This window comes from Saccopteryx bilineata, chromosome 3, assembly GCF_036850765.1.
Source record: "Saccopteryx bilineata isolate mSacBil1 chromosome 3, mSacBil1_pri_phased_curated, whole genome shotgun sequence".
In the NCBI taxonomy this organism is placed as follows: domain Eukaryota; kingdom Metazoa; phylum Chordata; class Mammalia; order Chiroptera; family Emballonuridae; genus Saccopteryx; species Saccopteryx bilineata.
Window position 1 is genome coordinate 170,958,174 of NC_089492.1, and position 21,542 is coordinate 170,979,715.

Below are 21,542 nucleotides of genomic sequence, written 5' to 3' on the forward strand. Positions count from 1 at the left end.
AGTTATACAAAACAAGATGGTCTAAGAGGCACTATGTGACCATGACTCTCTGCCATTAAAATACATCTGAGGCACACATTCCCTTTGCTCCTGACAGTGTGGTCTGCAGATGGTTCACATCTGAGTTCTTACTGGTAACTGCCTTACATGCAAAGAGGGCTGCCTGGCCCTTCCCAGAAACACCTCATATCCAATGACTGTTCAAGGCAGAGGTTTAAAGGCCCTACCCACTGAATTCAGAACCTCTCTAAAGGTTTATTTCAGGAGTAATGTTCCTGTGAGATCAAGTGAAGATTCTGATCCAGCTGCATCATAACTATCTTTTCCTTCTACCTAATCCTTCTTTTCCACTCACTCTCTTATAAGTAATATTTCCTGATTCTATGTTCTGGTAAGTCTATTATCGGATCTCTATTTCCTGAGGGAACCAACTTAAAATGAATGCTGAACATTCATTGAATGCTGAGAATTAATTTTTTATAGTTTCCCTTTTTATCTTGTGACTTATACTGTGTTTTTCTTGTGACAATCATTTTCTCTAGATGGGTAAAAAAAATCATTTTTTTTTCCAGTAAGTATTTTTAATATTATTTAGAAATATATTGTTTGGTTGTGTGTAACTCTTAAAATAGAAATTCTTCAATAGAGTTCTACTTACCTAGTTACTTCTTCCTCAAAATCTGCACCTAAAATTTAGAAGCTATCATCTGGTAGTATTGGTGTTGGCAGTAGTTTGGTAACAGAGGGGTTGAGCAAAGTGAGAACTTAATCTTAAATAATTAAGATTATGGAGGTAAAAAAGCAACAAAACTCAAACCATAAAAAAGTCATGAAAATACAACTAATCTTTTACTCTACGTCAGTGTCCTTTTTAATGCAATATTGTGCTGTCAAAATACTAATAGGAATGTTAGAACACTTCGGGTTGTTAACTACAGTGATGAAAATACTGATTAGCTCACTGCTACTGAAGAATAAGCTATAACATGATATATTAACAAGGTATAAAATAAACACCATTTCCCTTATCATCAATTACTATTAGAGTTAATCTAATTCTGGCTTTCATTTTCATACCTGATTGGTTTCTAAGCTTTAATAGGACAATTCCATAAGTCAGTTTAGTAGCTCTGTGACTTTAAATTTAAAAATTTTTCAGAGTCTTGAACACTTTGCCTAAAAACTGAAAGGTTGCAACATGCATTGAGGCAGTGTCCTTTCTACCTGGTGATGTCTTTCTTCAGGAGTTCACTAGTCAGTGGCTCTTTTTCCTTTTTTGATGATCAAAAGAGGAAAACATCATATATTCCTGAAGCAATGTTTTTTCTTCTTTGTTTTTTGTTCTGTTTTCTCAGATAATCTCAGCATCCCATCTTTGCACTGTTATCTCAGTGCCTAAGTTGCAAGCTTAATGTAGCTGTTGTATTGAAATTCATTTTTTCTTTGCGACTTCTTATATACCTTAGTACTCTGCAATTATAGAGTGCTAATTTATATTCTTCCCATTACATAACTAAAGTTTTTTTTAACATCTTGAATCAGTGATGGGTCTTTTCTTAAGTAGGCTAATGTTTTCCTTTAAAATGTGTGTGTGTGTGTGTGTATTTTTCTGAAGTGAGAAGCAGGGGAAGGCAGAGAGACAGACTTCCGCATGCACCTTACTGGGATCCACCTGGCATGCTCACCAGGGGGCGATGCTTGGCCCACCTGGGGTGTTGCTCTGTTGCAACCAGAGCCATTCTAGCACCTGAGGCCGAGGCCATGGAGCCATCCTCAGCACCTGGGCCAACTTTTTGCTCCAATGGAGGCTTGGCTGTGGGAGGGGAAGAGAGAAAGGAGAGAGGAAAGCATGGAGAAGCATATGGGCACTTCTCCTATGTGCCCAAGCCAGGAATTGAACTTGGGACTTCCACATGCCAGGCAGATGCACTACTGCTGAGTCAAATGTCCAGGGCCATAAATTTATATTTTTAATATTTATATTGATATTTTAACATGAGATTTTCTGCTTTGTTTTTTTCAGTTATAAGAGAAAGCCCAGTGTGCTGAATAAAGTAATGATGAATGAAACAGGACTGGACTGCAGTAAATGTCTGTGATGCGAACAGCCTTTCAGTGAGTTGACCTTTGGATCATGTGCATAAAGGCCACCTTTCCATTGCTCTATGCTTTAGTAATGGCAGCTTACCTTATTTATGAAGGTAGAGTATTGAATTTATGTAAATGAATAGCTCCTGTTCTGTGCTCATATATTGCCTTACTCATAAACTCAATAATTAGAAATTTAAAATAAAAATAGCATTGTGTACCTGACTATCTATAATCAGAACTGACCATATTTTGTTTAAATGATCCATTTCTCCTCCCTTATTATCCTTATTCTTTTGGGGTGGTATTAATTAAGAGCTATTGATTTTCACCTAATGTCAATACATCTATTCTTTCGATCACCCTGCAAATCCCTCTCATTCTAATTTAGCAGTAGATTTCATTACAGATACTACTTTTCTCTATTCATCTTTCTTTCTCCTGCTAAATCATCTTTCAGAAGAGTCTGTCCTTGACCCACTAGCTTCCTTCCCTTTCTTCACATCTTTTAGTGGCCTCTTTTGGCTGAATGCTTCAGTTACAATGACTGCATTGACAATTCTAAAACTTCTCTGTCCACCTTTAACCTCTGTCCCAATATATATCTTCTCTGTCCATCAGAGTTCCCTTCCAGGCATTCAAATGCATACTCGATCTATTTAAGACTGAAAGAATCTTTCATTTAATCCCTCTTCCATTCCATCATTTAGAATCACCTTAGGTATCAGTCTTCCAAAGCCTGAATATGCATTTTGATGCATGTCAAGATCAAGATAGATCCTTAAAGACAGACAGTTCCATGGTCAGAGGCCTCTCACTGAGAGGCATTGAAGCTCACAGATGTCAAATCAAGGGAGGATAGCCAGATACAGCACAAGGCCTAAGAGATGACATGAGAGCAAAGTTTCCTCCTCCCTGCAAGTCCAGAATCTCCATTCATCAGCCTATGCAGAGGTGTTGAAACTTTGGATAATAAATTCAAGACAAACATATCACAAAAAAAGCTGAATCGGAAACCAGAATGTTAGAATATGAATTTAAAGTGAAAGATAGGTCTCGCAAGATGAGATAAATTAGTAATTTCCCCTGGTCAAGAAAAAACTGCTGCTTAAGTGAGTTCAGTAGAAAAAAATAAACATTAGAGCTCTGAATGTTATTTAAATAAATGAAGATGTGAGGGGTGTCACTGCATGTGCAGGGCCTCCCGGGGAGGCACTCAGGCTCTGTGTAGTAAACTAGAGTCACATTTGAACCTGGTCCTCAAGCCACAAACTCTTCTCTTGTAGTAAGTCAGTCATTTCTTCAAATGGTCATTAATGTTGATTTTTCACCAATTCTTATTCTCAGAGAGTAATATTTCTTTCATCTTGATCACTCCCACCAACTGGAGAGTGACATATTGTAGATCCTTTCACAGGAGTTTTCTTTCATTCTGAACCAAAATACCTTTCAGATCATCTGTATTTCACAGAGGAAGAGAATCATATCTAAAAAGTACCTGCCATGAGTTCTTAATCTGTCCTATCAACAGCTCTTGAAATGAGAGTCTTGACAGTTTTTTTGATGGCTGTTGGGACCTAGATCATTTTAGATTTTGTCTATACACTCTGGGAGGAGTTAATCCTTTCAGAACAGCAGTCCTGAGTTGAAAAGTAATATTAGTTCATATCAAATGTGGTTAAATCTCAAGCTTAAAAAAAACAATTATAACCCTGGCCGGTTGGCTCAGTGGTAGAGCGTCGGCCTGGCATGCAGAAGTCCCAGGTTCGATTCCCGGCCAGGGCACACAGGAGAAGCGCCCATCTGCTTCTCCACCCCTCCCCCTCTTTTTTCTCTCTGTTTCTCGCTTCCCCTCCCACAGCCAGGGCTCCATTGGAGCAGAGTTGGCCCGGGCGCTGAGGATGGCTCTGTGACCTCTACCTCAGGCACTAGAATGGCTCTGGTTGCAGCAGAGCGAAACCCCAGGTGGGCAGAGCATTGCCCCCTGGTGGGCATGCTGGGTGGATCCCTGTCAGGCGCATGCGGGAGTCTGTCTGACTGCCTCCCTGTTTCCAACTTCACAAAAGTACAAAAAATAAAAATTAAAAAAAAAAGCAATTATTCCAAATAAAGGAAAAGATTAGTCTGGTTTAGTAAAATGCACAATGTAAGAGGGATGCTATTCTTTTAATTACCACTTTAAGAGTTATTTTTTATTTCTTTTCTTTATGTACTGCATTTGCCCAAGAGGCATCACTACATATGGTTAACAGTGTGGTTTTTGGGGTCAGGCAGGCCTCCTAGATTCACATTCAAACTGCCACTTTCTAGCTATGTAACTTTAGCTTGTTTAATTACACTGGACCTCAGTTTCATCAACATAAAAATGGGGTTTATTATAGCATTGGCCTCATGGAATCGGTGGGAGATTAAATAAATGAATATATAAGGCCCTGGCCAGCTAGCTCAGTTGGTTAATGCACTGTTCTGACATGCCCAGTTTGTGGGTTTAATTGCCTGTAGGACACATAAAAGAGATAGCCAATGAATGCAAGAGTGAGTGGAACAACAATGAATCGATGTTTCTCTCTCTCTTTTTCTCTCTCCCCTTCCTCTCTCTCTAAAAAACTTAACTAAAAACAAATAAACAAATGAACATGGCTGCCTAGACTGATGTCCCTGGACTCCAAAATAAAAAATAATAATAATAATTAATAATAAACTTAAAACATAATATCTTCATCAGTAAAATGAAGGTTTAGAACGAGCCATCCCAAGATGTGCCTCGGTGGTTTGCAGATTTCTTTGAGCTAAAAGCATTCTTAGCTTCAGGCTAGACAAACTTCAACCTTTCCCTTTATGTACTTCTATTTACTTACTAAATATCTGCTTTTATCATCTTGTAATGACCATTTGAAGCCTTTAAGGGGCATTACCTATGTCAGGTTGTCTTACATGCCTCAGTACCTTTTCTGTCTCGGAACCTCTCCTGCATGAGGGGCCGCTGACTTTCTTGTGTATGTGGGGTCCCCATATATGTATGTATGAAATTTGATTATTTTCTCTTGCTAATCTGTCTCACATCTAGTTGATTATTACACTAGCCAGAAGAATCTGGAGAGTCAAGGAAAGTCTTTTCCTTCTTCACACTTGGCGTAGACTAAGAACTATCTAAGTGTTTGTTATTATTTTTATAGTATGGATGAATTGCGAGCACTTATAGGCTTTAAAAAAAGTAGTCTGCTTTTGGGGGGGCTTGTTTCCCCCTTCTTCTCACTTTCCTCTTCTATTCACATCAGTGCCCTCATTCTCAATTTCATTTATACCTCAGGTAACCCATGCTGTAATATTCATATCTAATATGAGTTTATCTGTATTTTTCTCTGTACTCATATAATTTTATAAATATATGTTGGTAAGTGTTTCATTTCACAGATATTACATTATTATGTGTAAGCTTTTATACCACTTGCTTCTTTTATTCTAATCTCATCAAATAGTCTGGAATAGCATGCCTGACCAGGTGGTGGCAGAGTGGCTAGAGCATTGGACTGGGATGCAAAAGAGCCAGGTTTGAAACCCCTTGGTCACCATCTAGAGAGCATGGGCTCTCCTGGCTTGAGCGTGGGTTCACCAACTTGAGCGTGGGATCACTGGCTTGAGCATAGGATTATAGAAAGGACCCCATGGTCACTGACTCGAGCAAGGGGTCACTCAGTCTGCTGTAGCCCCGTGGTCAAGGCGCATATGAGAAAGCAATCAATGAACAACCACGGAGCCACAGTGATGAGTTGATGCTTCTCATCTCTCCCCCTTTCTGTCTGTCTGTCCTTATCTGTCCATCTCTGTTTCTCTCTCTGTATCTCTCTTTTCAAAAAAATCTGGGATAGCATGAATTCATAGTTATACCATGATGCAGATATACAATCATTTATCTTCTGATGAGCATTTTTATTTGTTGAAAACATCATAAGCAATGTCGCAATGCAACTTTTATGTAGACTTCTTTTATATAAGCACTTTTATTTCTATAGTGGAGATTTCTACATTTGAACCACTGGTTTGAAAATATATGTATTTTCATATTAATTAATGCTATCAGATTGATTTCCATGGCTGTAACACTACACATTTGCACCAGTAATAAAAGAAAATGTCCCTTTCATGACATCTCTAGTAGCAATCTCTGCTGCTCTAATTGTTTCCAGTCTAATTGACTGACAAGCAGCATTTAAAGGGGACTAGAGGACTTTACAAGATGAAGCTGTCCATGCCAAAAACAGGAACAAAAGTAAAAATGAAATGAGGAAATGAAAAGAAGCTGGAAGCTAGAAGTTAGTGAAACTGCTAATATCATGTTGTTTCTTAGGAATGGGCTGAAAAACAGCTAAAATTCAAACAGGAATGTGGCAGATCCTCTTTAGTTCATTCATTCCTTTTTTATGCATTTAGAACTACCTTTTTAGCATCTACTAAAGGTCAGGTAGCAGTGATGCAGAGGGTATACAGCATTAAAAAAGATTGTTAAATTCCATGTACTTAAGGAACATGTTAGCTGGAGATTCAGATGTGTACAGGCATCCGAGGTCTAAGGGATCCAACCTGCAGATTCAGTGGACACAGAATTAGTGTAACAATCAGTCACATACTTCATGTCATAGTAGAATCCACTTAAAATGAAAAAGCCAGAAGCAGAATAAAACCTAGTTCTATAGCAAACAGAGTATAGTGGGAAAAAGCAGGAAGCAGGGCCCAAGTGATGAGGATATAAGACAGGGCTTACTTACTGCTAGACATTGGTGTTCATGGGACAAAGACAGAAAAACTCCAAGAACCCTAGAGATTTGAACTGGAGGGATCAGTGAGATTAGTCTTCACCACAGGGCTATTTAATTAGAAATGGGAAAGTTATTGCTTAAAAAGTTTTGTTTCAGTACCTGGTACTTGCTTTTTTTGCATCTTACAAAATAAAACTATTTCCAAATTCCAAGAAAATTTGGGACAAATAGTTTGACATATTGATAGCATGATTGTACTACTTTTCCAAAAAAAGGTCAGAGGGCCTAGAGATGACTGAAGACTGATTTCAAAGATGTAGAATGCCATGAGGCCAGAGAACGATGTCATATAACGATTTTCAGGTGCTCATCAGAAATACAGAAAATTGTACTGGGAAAGGCTTTTGGGGTTAGCAATTAGAAAGGAACTGGTGAGCTTAGAAAATAGCCCGATGGGGAGAAGCACATTTTAGGGAGATGTATGAAGCAGTTGAATTATGGAAAAGAGGGAACTCAAAATGTAGGCTTCACTGTTTCAAGTTTTTGTGAAAAGTAATGAAATAGAAGATAGAGATGTGATTTGGAGAAAAAAAATTTTCTTAAAAGAAAAGTAAGGTTGGTCCTGGCCAGTTGGTTCAGTGCTAGAGCATTAGCCTGGTGTGTGGATGTCCCAGGTTCAATTCCTGGTCAGGGCACACAAGAGAAGTGCCCATCTGCTTTTGCAATTCTCCCTCTTCTCCTCCCACAGCCAGTGGCTAGATTGGTTTGAGCATAGGCCCGGGCACTGAGGATAGCTGGGTTGGCCTGATCCCTAGGTGGAAGTGTTGAGTAGATCCTGGTCAGAGATCATGTGAAAGTCTATCTCACCTCCTCTTAAAAAAAATAAAAAAAAAGTAAGTTTTAAGCATCTGAATAGGGGGATAGGAAAAAAAAACAATAGATATTGATGCAATTAAATATTAAAGGATATGGAGCACGTCTGAAGGAAAAAAATGTATGTTAGGGTCATGGACAGAGATGGAAAGCTTAGTCTGAAATGGCCATAAGGGGATTTGGAGATTTCTGCTCCTAGAATTATACATAAAGAGAATGTTTGACAGTGTACATGCACATGCACATGCACAGATATTGTGAAAACAGTATCACTGAAAAATATTTGTTTCTGAAAAATGCTGTGTGTGTGTGTAAATTATATCAGGAAGGATAAGTGTTCATATAGGTTACTTCCGCAGAATGCATTTCCTTCAGTAAATATTCAATGCCACTCTTGTCGGATGCTGTGTTTTCCAGTGCTGGGGACACAAAGATGACCCTTGTGCAGTGCAAAGGGGTGCTTCGCATAGGCACACTTTGACTCCTGTAATATTTAGGTTGTCCCTCAGTTTCAATATCCGTCCCCCTATGGATACCAAAATCCATGGACACTCATACGCCCCATATAAAATGGAATAGAACAAAGCACAGAGTCAGCCCCCTGCATTCGAGGACTAATAACTATGTATCAAAAACAGTACATTTATTGAAAAATAAAATGCATGTAAGTGGACCTTTGCAGGTGATCTTGTGCTTCTCAAAGGTCAACTGTAATTGCAAACAAGCTTTTCAGAATTCATAGTTTAGAAAGGAGGCAAATAACAAACAAATATAAAATGCAGTGTCCCATAATGAATACTGTTTGAAAAACAAGGTAACAGAATAGGGAGTGACAGGGGCTGTTATCTTAGATAAGCAGGCTGCTTTGAGCAGGAGCCTAAATGAGTGAGAGGAAAGGCAGATATCTGTGGGAAGATCTTTCAGGCCAGAAGTGGGTGAGCCTGGGCAAAGACAGGCCAGGAAAGCGAGGGCAGGGGGAACTCATGGAAATTCAAGGCATGAGTGTGACTGGAGTACCATGAGAAAGGAGAAGGAAAGAAGAGCTGCTTAAGTAAAGATGTGTTGGTAGTAGGAAGAGCCTTAGATTCTGTCTCCATGCAGCAGGATGGAAGCCATGAGAGTGTTTTGAGCATGAAAGTGGCATGACCTGACATGGATTTGAACAGGATCACTCTGGCTACTGTGTAAGAATAGAAAATCCAGGGTATGAAAGGAGCCAAGGAAAGATCTAGCAGGCTGTAGACATCCATGGCGGGCAGTGTGTGTGTGTGTATGTGTGTGTGTGTGTGTGTGTGTAGCACGAGTGGTAAAGAGGTAAAATGAATTGGAATTCAACTTAAGTAATTTACATGTTGCAATTTAACTTTTTTCATATGGTTAGATTATTTTCTTTGCAATGAGAATGTATTCTTTTTATAAGTTAGGTCAAACAACCTAAGCAATATTATAACATTGGTATATACCAAGCTGACCAGCAAAGTTGGGTTAATAGCATATAAAAATACCAGCAGCTTCAACAACAAAATCATGTAAACCAAAACAGAATTTAAACAGAATTCTCATAATAAAATGATAGGCAAACACACAACTCTCTTCAGTGGGGTTAAAGTTGAAAGTTAAGTCGATTCCAGTTCTAAAAACCAGAGGTAGATCTAAGCTGTTTTCTCTCTAACTCTCCCTAATTGTTACATTGAAATTATGGCTGTGGTTTCCAAAGTGCCTACATCAAGGCCCATGGATTCTTAATCAAATCAACTGGTTAACTATAAAGTTCTTTGTATGCAAACATTTGCAGGCTTTGTTTTGTATGCAAATCATTTGGGCTGTTTTGAACTTTGGAATCCTTAAAAATCCTTAAAAACTCACTAGCAATCTGGATTGTAATTGCTAGTGAGTTTTCTGGGGTCTAAGTGCACAGTCAAGTGTTCCAGTTTTCCATATATTTTGATATCCACGAGAGAAAAAGGGACATTAAAAAACATTAAATGTTTAATGTTACTAACAATGATAACAAGAACAAAGCCCTAAAATTAAACAAAACAAAACAAAACAAAAGAAATTTATGCCATCTACAGAATTACAAAGCTATCTGCTGGCCAATTGGGGGAAAAAAAAGTAAAAAAAAGTTTACTTTTTTTTCTGTCCTGACTTAAACTTTCCATTTGAAGGTTTCTAAGGGATGATTCTCTCTCTGCTTGTGAGATGAAACCAGGGAGAGTTTTACCCTTGGCAGGCCAACTGTTGCTTAAATTACAGTTTGACCTTTGACTTGCTGGTGGGTCATTTCCCTGACATGGCTTTGTCAAACTGTCCTCCCCTCTTTGCAAACCTCAAGACAGGACACAGTGTGCCAACAATCTCTTCCAAAAATCTTGCAGAGAATAAACTGGCAACTTTCCTAGTAATTTGTGGTTGTGAAAAATGAATGTAGACATTTCAGGGAAAAAAAGCTTCCAGGGCACTCGGTCGTATAGTCACTTCTGGAATGGAAATCTCTTCCTTAAGGTGTGTGTGGATTTATTTCAAACTTTAGTTTGATGAGTTGAACATTGAAATTGGTAATTTAAAGTGGAATAATTTAGATGTCTTTCATATTTCTATTTATTGATTGAAAAATGGGACTATCACTGTCACTCATCCCAGCTATAGATATTCATGCTATTATTTTCTTATTTGAATCTGCCACCAAAAAAAGAATGTTAATTCTGCACCTAAACCTTAGAGCTGAATTTATGTGTGTATGTGTGTTAACCAGTGTCAGTCACTTATTCCCTTAACTTGAAGAAAAAAAATTTTATTTGTGTGGTCATAACTTTTTTTTGGGGGGGGAAGGAAGGGCTTTGTAATGCATTTCAGAAAGTCTGAACCCACATTTATTTTTAAATAGAGAGAACTAAGCCACCTGCCTTGTCAGAGCTGGGTGTGGCTAATGCTCTACCTTCTTGTAAAGGGAGATATTTTAATTCTGAGGTTTTTGCCAAAATCTTCCTTTCTGTTCATTTCTTTCTTCCCTTAGAACAGGGGTCCCCAAACTTTTTACACAGGGGGCCAGTTCACTGTCCCTCAGACTGTTGGAGGGCTGGACTATAAAAAAAACTATGAACAAATCCCTATGCACACTGCACATATCTTATTTTAAAGTAAAAAAACAAAACGGGAACAAATACAATATTTAAAATGAAGAACAAGTAAATTTAAATCAACAAACTGACCAGTATTTCAATGGGAACTATGAGCCTGCTTTTGGCTAATGAGATGGTCAATGTTCTCCTCTCACTGACCACCAATGGGCCGGATAAATGGCCTCAGGGGGCCGCATGTGGCCTGTGGGCCATAGTTTGGGGACCCCTGCCTTAGAAGCTGTCATGCCAATTGGCATTACTGAATGCTTTTAAGTGACATTACTATGAAAATGTCTTTATCTGCATTATCTCATTCAAATCTTGTAATAACTTAAGGAGAGCTAATGTGGATAAAATTATCCTCAATTTATCCATGAAGAAACTGATGAGATGCCAGTGAAGTATCAAGGTATAGATTTAAACACAACCTCTTTCTAATGCTGCTCTTCCATTCTCAGTAAATCCTTTCAGATCCAGCACAGTTTTTTTTTTCCAAAGTTAATATTGTTAGATTATTTTAAGGTGATGATCTTTCAATGGAGTTTACTGTCACATAAAATAATCAAGGAGTTTGAGTAATAGTAGTATCTTCCTCTATGTGTTTTATTTCACATATCAAACTTTAGTTACATAAGCTATGCCACTTTACTTTCAATTTGAACTTGAAATAGCAATTGGTCTTCTGACTTAACAACCAAAAAATTAAAAATAAAAAATCTGGCCTTCTAAACCACAAAACCTCACTCCTAATCTTATTTCCCTCTTGTGCAATTACCTTTGGTTTTGGTTTGACAAAAAATGCAAAAGCAAAAAAAAAAAAAAGACAGAAAATGAAACTGCCTGGTTACGAGATCTATATAACAAAGTTGAATCTTTGAAGCAGTACCTATCACTCAGTGGAAGAGTTAGACAGTACACATATGCACCCGTGTGTCTTTTTTCTTCTTAGTCTGAGGGAAAATGAAGAGCAAACCCCCGCTTAATGGGCAGGTGTGAATGTTGTTCTGGACTCTTTTACAAGGTGCTCAGCCTGGAGGAGAGGGGCTGAGACTGTTTGGCATTCTGCATGTGTGGGAAGGTGACACACTTCTAATGAGGAATTCAAGAACATATTTTGTTTTTGTTTACATTTATCCCAAGGGGTAAATATAGAATATACCTCATGCTTTTCTTGGTACATGTGTGGTACTTAAAAATTTTTGAATACATGAATAAATGAATAGATAATTTCAAGGATAGTCTAATTTATTTTATAATTAGAAGTTTTTAATAGTGTAATCTGAAACTTTCAGTTAGCACACAAATGAATAATTGTCAAATTTTATTTTTAATTAGAAAGTTCTGAATTATTTTGTGAGCTTAGTGTTTTGAATCAGATAATTAAAAATGTCATCAGCAACACATGATAATAATATGCAACATCTAAATAGAAATGAATGAAGTCTATCAGGACTTTAGCTTTAGACATTTTAAAATACAGAATGGGGCAAAAGTGGGCTTACAGTTATTCATATAAAAATAATGCAACAATTAATAAATAATAATATATGAATAATCTCTGTTTTGCATACTCACAACTGTAAACCTACTTTTGTCAATCCCTGTATATGTCCCATATGACTGTCATATTTAGTAAACTAGTTTAATTCTAAATGGTCCACGATAAAAACACTTCCATGGTTATGCCTCAATAGAAATTATAATAGAGGATTGGTCACCTGTTTATAATGTAGTTTCTTATGCAACCAGAATGATTCCAAACTCACTGAATTGATTGGACAATAATTAACCCACATTTAAAATGATATGCTGTTCTACAACACTTATTCAAAACAGATTTTTTACTTTAGGTTCACCTGGTTGATCATGACTCTTCTATTCTAACTAGTGAGATATCTTTCTTTTCTGGTATAATTTTGTTTTTCTTTCTGATAAAGCCATTGTTCTAAGATTTTCAAATTATGTTAGTTCCTAGATTCAATCTTCCCCATCTAGGGTCTTCTATAATCTTGCAAGATTATGGGGAGTCTGCACCTTTTTTCTCATTAGGTAACAAGAGTTATTTTTATATTTTGAATCAATAAATACATATGTAATCTAGCTTGAAGACTGTTCAAAGAAATTATAATTTTAAAAAGAAAATTTCATTTTGAGTTGGTATTTGTTTGATTGGCTATATATCACATGCCTTAATGAAATGTTAGGTGTTTTTATTCAGCAAATATTATAGGAAACACTATGTTTCAGATGCTATTCTAGATACCAGGGGAATAAAAAGTGTGTGACACATGGCCCTGTGTTCCAGAAGCACATTCCATACAGTAAGCATATAAGCCTCTCATTACAAGTAATATGTAGTTAAGCACAATTTTTCTCAACTTAACCACAGAGTACATCTATAAAATTTGGACAAAATGCAGGGGACAACTATTTAAGGTCCGTCAAAATTAATTAGCAACAGGCAGATTGGAAAGACACTAGAATTTGAAGACCCATCTAATTGGTGAGTTTGCCAAGCTGTCTCCCTCTGGCATCTCCTGGCATAAAGGTACAGCCACTAGAAAACTGGAAGTTAACAGATGCAGACAGAGAGAGCTCCATGAGAACCCCTATAGCTGGGGCTAAGAAATGGGAAAGGAAATTAGTTTCACAGAGAATATAGAAGTCTGCTTCTCTTTTTCCTTCTCTCCATTATGTGTGCAGAAATGGCCATGATAGTTCTAGGGAACCCCAAGAGTCAAAACTCCAAGGAAGGTGACCCTTCTTCTTTGTTGGATAAAGCTGTGAGTTTAAGAGGATGAGGTGGTCACTAGTTACATGTGTTCTCTCACTCTGTCCTCCATTACTAGAGGTAAAATGAGCAATTACATAATGATGAAATTAGAGTCGATTCTCTAAAAAGACATAACAATTCTAATTATTAGAATACATTCTTAAATGCCTGTTCAAAATGCATGAAGACAAAATTAAAAGGATAAATAGATAAATCCATAATTCTACTTGGAAACTGTAACTCCTTTAACTAGAACCAGTAGACCGAAAATCAGCAAGGAGAGAGAAGAACTAAACTACCTATCAGATCTAATTACAATTTAGAGACACTACTCAAAAATATCAGAATAGATACTTTAAGTGCATTTGTGGAGTATATACCAACATAGACCATAACTTAGGTCATAAAATAAAACTTAAGACATTTACATAATACCAACTCTGTTCTCACACCAAAAGGCAATAACATCAAGGTAACAGGGAGATCTCCAAACACATGAAAATTGAATAATACACTTAAGAATCATCAAAGAGTGAAAACTGACCTAAAGGAAATTATAAAATATTGCATATTGAATTAAAATGAAAGAACTCAAATTGTGGAATGCAGCTAAAGCAGTGCTAAATGGGTTACTTAGAGCATTAAATGCTTATATTACAAAAGAAGAGAGGTCTTAAAGGTGAAGGAATAATTCCAAAAAAAAGAGAGAGAGAAAAACCGATAGATATAGACAACAATATGGTGATTGCCAGAAAGGAAGGGGAATGGTAGGGGGTAGAAGATGATAGGAGAGGGTAAATGTTATGGAAGCAAACTTGACTTGCAATGGTAAACACACAATACAATATACAAATGGTGTATTTTAGAATTGCTTATAAAACCTGTATAATTTTTTAACCAATGTCACCCCAATAAGTTCATTAAAAAATAAAAATAAAGAATTAAAAAAACCCACAAGAATTGTTATATTACAATATATAATCTATTGAGACTGGCTTCTTTCACTCAGTATGATGTCTTTGAGATTCATTTAGGTTGTGCCATATTAATAGTTATTTCCCCTGTATTACTGAGTATTTTTTCATTGTGTGAATATACTACAGTTTGTTATTCAAGGGGAGTTTATTAATATATATTTTTCAAGGGGAATTTATTAATATATATTTTTCTGGAAACATGGATTTAAAGCTATATAATATTGACATGTGTCTAACAATTTGAGTGTTCTTTAAAGATTTTAAAGCACTGTTTCCTTTCATTATAAACTTTTGTATACCACAATACCAGTTTATTATATTTATAAGTAAATATTTAATTGAAATATTTGGTACATGCTCAATAGCATGCAAACTATACAAATATACACAATGCAAAATGGAAGTTCATGACACAAAGTGTTTATTCAGTGAACTATCCCTATCATTTAAATATGATTGTCTGTGGGTGTTGGAAATATACAAATAGGATCCAGGCTCTTGTTTAGCATCTGGTCAAATTCTGTGACTTTGAGGAACAAAGAAATCTCATTAAATCAGGGATTGTGAGAATGAGAGAAAGAGATTCTGAGAAACAAGGTGACCAAGTCCCCTAGTTTGCCTGGGACTGAAGGAGTTTCCAGGATTTGGGACTTTCAATATTGAAACTGAGAAAAAACCCAGGAAAACAAAGATGAGTTGATTACTCCTTCCAAGTACCATAGGAAGAGCTTCAGAACATAGTGGGGCAAATATGGTTTTAAATATCTTATTCAGAAACATGTCTTTTACATTATATGAAACTTAGAAAATTATGTCCAAGGAAATCGTTTTTGCTTGAAGGATATATACAGATGATCATTATAACAATAGCAAACACTTTAGACTTCTGTGTCCAGTCATTGTTTTAAATAGTTTATGTATATCACCTCAGTTAATTTCTATAGCAACTCTTTTCCAGTTCTCCAGACTTTTTTTTTTTTTTTCTGAAGCTGGAAACAGGGAGGCAGTCAGACAGACTCCAGCATGCGCCCGACCTGGATCCACTCAGCATGCCCACCAGGGGGGTGATGCTCTGCCCATCTGGGGCATCACTCTGCATCAATCAGAGCCATTCTAGCACCTGGGGGAGAGGCCATAGAGCCATCCTCAGCGCCCGGGCAAACTTTGCTCCAATGGAGCCTTGGCTGCAGGAGGGGAAGAAAGAGATAGAGAGGAAGGAGAGGGGGAGGGGTGGAGAAGCAGATGGGCGCTTCCCCCTTTTACCCTGGCTGGGAATCGATCCCGGGACTCCTGCATGCCAGGCTGATGCTCTACCACTGAGCAAACCGGCCAGTGCCGGTTCTCTAGACTTTTAAAATATATGCTCATTAGGCATCCTCTTGAAAAATCTGCATATTACAAGGTCACAGAATCATGACTCAGGCAATCTTGTAATACTAAAGGTTATAAAACAGGGTTTAAATATATTGTGGATTAAAATTGAGGAATATTTGAGAGACACTGTATGAAGTATTCATTAAAGTTCTTTCTAAGCTAATCATTCTAAGCATTTTTTTTAAATTTTATAGACATCTATTAGATAATAATATAAGAATTAAAATTGATTTTTCTAGTAAGCATTGATTAAAATAAATAAGCTAAGTAAATAGGATAAAGAAGAATAGGTATAATGCTAATAACTCTAAGATATCAAACCGAGTCATGCCATTCTATTGAAGAAATAAAAATGTACTTGATCACAATCCTCAAAAACACTATTCAGTCTTTCTATAGAAAGAAAATTAAAATGCACTCTTTATTAATGAAAAAACTTCCAGAAACCTATGAAGCAAGATATTAATTAATGAGCCATTAGGAAATTTTGTATCTAAAATTTTGAGTCCTCTCTTTAACTCTGGGAAATATCTGAATTATATGTTTAACTGTAGACCAGTTTCCTGAGGTTTCACTATTTCATTTTTGATTCCTTTCTTTCATTTACTTAAGATTCATCATTAAGAAAATAAATCTACCCCCCAAAAAAGTTATAAACCTCAATTAGAAGGAGATAACACATATTGAGAGCACTGGCCTACAGTTCAATAAAATAAAGTAGCAAATTATTTTATAAACTACAACATTACTGAAATATTGTAATTATTTGGAGACAAAACATTGTGAAGAGCACATTCATTCACTAAAACATTCAACAGTCATCTTTGGCTTCTCTCCCTCTTTCTCTCTCTCTCTTCCTCTCTTTCCATTTAATCAGCAAACTTCATCAGATTGACCTGTAAGTGTGTTAAAATCATCTTTATTATTACCTTTTTAATTCTAATCTTCTGCTTCCATTCTTGCCCTTCAAGAGTCCATTCTAAACATGCATCCAGATTGATCTTGTTTCACTGGACATGGGATTCCTTCAGTGCTTTGCTTGGACCCTCCAGTGGCTGTTCACTGCACTTGGAGTAGAAAGTAAAGTCCTAACAGTGGTCAAGTGTCTATTATTGCCTACTGCTTTTTGATTTCTAATCTTGTCTTCTGTCTCTTTTTCTTACTGACCACTTCTTTCTAGCAAAATTAACTCCCTAGCTGTTACTCAAACACGCAAAGCACACTCCTCATTGAGGAGCCCCCTCAGGACTTTAGCTTTGGTTGTGCTCTCTGCTTGGCAAGCTTTATCCCAATGTGGCTCACTTGTCTTCCTTCAGATCTTTGTTCAAGTCTTGGTCAACTATTGCATCAGTTCTTGACCACCTTATTTAAATAGCAAGTCTTCTGTCCCCATTTTGCTCTCTCTTTCCTCTTCTTTGCTTTATATCTATAATCTCTATAATAATTGTCAACATCTAACATATTATTGTTCACTTGCTAATTTATTGAATGTCATCTTATTGAAATAAAAACTGCATGAGGGTTAAGGATTTTTACTGGTTTTATTAACAGCTATATTCCTAGTACCTAAAATTAGAAGTGCCAAGTAGTGGGTTCTCAAAAATAAATATCAAACAAATTGCATTTTTATTGCATATTGACTTGATTAATATCTTAGAAAGTAAGAATTTGAATATGAAGGAGACAAAGGGTTCAATCGCAGGGACTTTACCTTTAAAAATTTGGATTAAAAAATTTAGGATTAAAACACAGGCCCCATTACTTCCTGCAAGAGCCTGAATAGGTCACAGAATCTCTTAGGTCCTCAGCTTCCTCATTTGTAAAATGGGGCTCCTAGTTAGGCCTATCTCACAGGTGTCTGGCAAGATTAAAGGAGAGAATAATGCATACAAGAGCAGATAGTGAATTATTAGGTATGAAGTGCATTGGAGAAGCAACAATGACTTTTTAAATTAAGAGGCAAAAAAGGGGGCAAAAGATGACTTAAAACTGAGAATAATGTTCAAAATATATTGCTACATCATAATCTACAAATGAAGAGACTAAAATTTGTAAGTAAATAAGGGTTATTCTCACTTCAAAAGGGAAGAATACTTTGGGAAAACAAATTTGTGGTTAAGGAAAAGTATTCAGTGCCATTTCAGGTACAAATTCTCTTATTTCCAGAGCCTTTATCTATAGTTGTTCAGTATTCTCACTGAATGAGAGGGTCTAGACAAGTGGATGAGAAAGAAGCTAAAATCCAGTCTAGGCTTTCTTTGGCAAGCACAGCCTTGGGTTGCATCTGCCTAGAGAAGGGACATGGCTTGCACAATAATACAAAGACACTATATGGTCTGTCTACAACACTTTTCCTTTCAGCGCAGGTAACCTCAGAGAACGTCAGACTTTCCACATCCCTCCTTCATAAGCCTACAGTTTTTAAAACCCACATTGCTCATGAGACACTATTATATGATGCATTTGGTTGTATTAATTTGTTGCTGTTATTATCTCTCAATCAAACTTTTATTATGCAGTAAATATTTATTGAGCATCTGGAGTGTGTGGGCTGAGAGTCTAGATGTGAGTTTGTTTACAACTTATCTCTCAAAGACCCTAAAATAGTGTGGGAGTAAGTAGAATCTATTTGGGCCTTTTATGCAATGCCCTGTTTAGATAAATGTTGAAAACATTTACTGATTGAGTTGGTTATATTTGAAGACATGTACTGCTTGATTGATTGATTGATTGACTGATTGAGTAGGGTCAAAATAGTCTGAAGAAAGTCAAATGCCAACCATAGCAGACAGTGAAAAATAAGAATGCAAAATAATTACTATAATTGGAAGTGTTAATGTATAGCAGGTGAAAAACTAAAGTCAAATCATGAAAGCTTTGGATGTTTTACTTCCACTTCCTCATCTGCTGATCAACTTACTTTTAGTTTTAGCTTTTTTTTTTTTTTTGTATTTTTCTGAAGCTGGAAACGGGAGAGACAGTCAGACAGACTCTCGCATGCGCCGGACCAGGATCCACCCGGCACGCCCACCAGGGGCGATGCTCTGCCCACCAGGGGGCGATGCTCTGCCCCTCTGGGGCGTCGCCGTGCTGCGACCAGAGCCACTCTAGCGCCTGGGGCAGAGGGCAAGGAGCCATCCCCAGCGCCAGGGCCATCTTTGCTCCAATGGAGCCTCCGCTGCGGGAGGGGAAGAGAGAGACAGAGAGGAAGGGGGGGGGGGTGGAGAAGCAAATGGGCGCTTCTTCTATGTGCCCTGGCCGGAAATCGAACCCGGGTTCCCCGCACGCCAGACCGACGCTCCACCGCTGAGCCAACCAGCCAGGGCCAGTTTTAGCATTTTTATCTCTGACTTTTTCTATGTTAGCATTTACTTTTAAAATTGAGTTTGCATTAGAAATATACTGTTAATGACTTTGACATTATTGAATGTGACTTTATTTTTTCAAATAAATTAACAGGAAAAGGGGGTATATTATTCTTAAGTTTAGTTTACAGTCAGTTTTTGAGGACTAATCATATTAAAACTTCTGCCTGGCAGCAGCAATTCTAAGATGGCATCCATTGTAAGGCAGATTCTGATTTCAGAGATTTTAAAATGATAAAAAATTATGTCTTACATTTGGTGAAAAATGATAGTGGGAGAGAAAAATTGGGTTTGGACTAGGAATAGCATGTGGACGGACATGCTCAGTTTTGTAGATGAGGAGTTCAGGGAACCTGGGAGACCAAGGTATAAGACCTTACTGTGAACCCAAAGTAGGTTCTGGTGAGAGTGAGAATGACACAAGGTCAAGAAGCTCAAAAGAGTGACCTACAGCTCCAAAGGGTGCTGGCTGATGCAAAGGAAGCCAACTGAATGACAAATGGGAAGTAAGCGGTGCTCTGAGGATAACGATGTATAGAGGCTTCTTCTGTGAGCTAGGTGTACTGTGACCCAGCACCATGTAGGTGCAGTTGTGTTAAGACTGCCCAGGCCACCGAAGTAAATTTTGTTATTCTGCCTCACAAAGTCTTCATAGGAATTCAACTTTATATTTGACTTTCCCTCTATCAGTGTACATAAAGAAGAAATAAAATAAAAAGTATATTTTGCTTTAATCAATGTAAGAAGAGAAAAACCAATCTAACATGGCAGCCCTCTTCTCTAAATATATAAGTAAAAGATTAAAATGTAGCACAACAAAACAAAAACATCTCAATGTTTAAACAACTAGTATTTATTTTAATTCTGCCACTTTTCATTTTGTCTTCTGGTTTTATACAGCACAATTGGTTTCCAGTTTCATTGCCCTTTCAAAGGCAGTGGCTGTATTATTTGCCTAAAACCCTGGGGAAATGTGTTAAAATAGGTTTATGAGAGTGCAAGTGGAAGCAAGGGTATTTAAAAAGGCTATTATTGCTCCAATTATGTATATTAATTATATGTTTATGATATAATTATTATCATTTAAAGTAAAGCTCCAATACAACTGGATTTAACCTTGCCTCTACTTGGAATCAAATTATATGAGCTCTTCTTCAACAGTGACTGTGTATAGCTAGCTGTACATGAGAAAACATGCAGATTTCCTCTCTCATGATTTACCTGTGTGGCATGTGACCAAAGGTTAATGAGGGGCAGCATACCTAAAGAATGATATTTCAGTCTGGAGGTGAAGGAAAGAAATTGTGTTTCTTTCTGGGGTGGATGGCTGTCTGTTTATGTATGTTTCTGCATACTCTTCATCTTAAATCTTGAATGCAAGGATACAAGATTATAGGTACTGTTAGATCCCTCATAATCTAGCATCTCAATTTTATTTAACACCATTTCTCCCACTGTCTCTATAGTCTAGCAATCTGTTAAGTAAAAATTTATTTTTCAGTCACATGACACTGTGGTTTGCCTGGAGTGCTACACCCTGCCTTGGCTTCAGGCTTTCATGCAGGCTGAGTTTTATTAATTTATTCTTTAAGCCTTTGATACCCTTCACCTACCCCCAATTAGAGAAATTACTATTCATCCTTTAGAAGTTTTTTTTTTTAATGTCTCCTCTGAGAAGCCTTCCCGATGACCCCTTCAGGCCAAGTTAAGCTCATTATTTTTTTCTTAATATCATGTTCTGTTTATACCTGTCATGGTCCTTAACAGATTATTTATATTTACCCATTAATCTCTCAATGTTTCTCCAATAAGACTGGAATGCAATATACAGATGATGTCTGATAAAATTGTGCACTTGAAACCTACACAATCTTATTAAACAATGTCATCCTAATGAATTTAATAACCTGGCAAGTAGAAAATATGCCTAAACATCCTTGGCTCTAAAGCAAGCGATTCATATTATAAGTGTTATATATTCCTTGCTGATTATGTTAGGGAATTATAAGAATGATATACTCAAGCAATGATTAGCTATTTTGCAAGAAGAGATCTAACAAAATAGAGAGCATGTAAAATCAGGGATCCCACAAGATTGGAAAAACCAATGGCTCCTCTTAACAAACAGCTGGAAATAACTTATTATTCAAAATCTTTCTCCAAGTATGAATAAACAACCAACAAGGAAGTAAGTCATTACTCCAGGTTAGGGA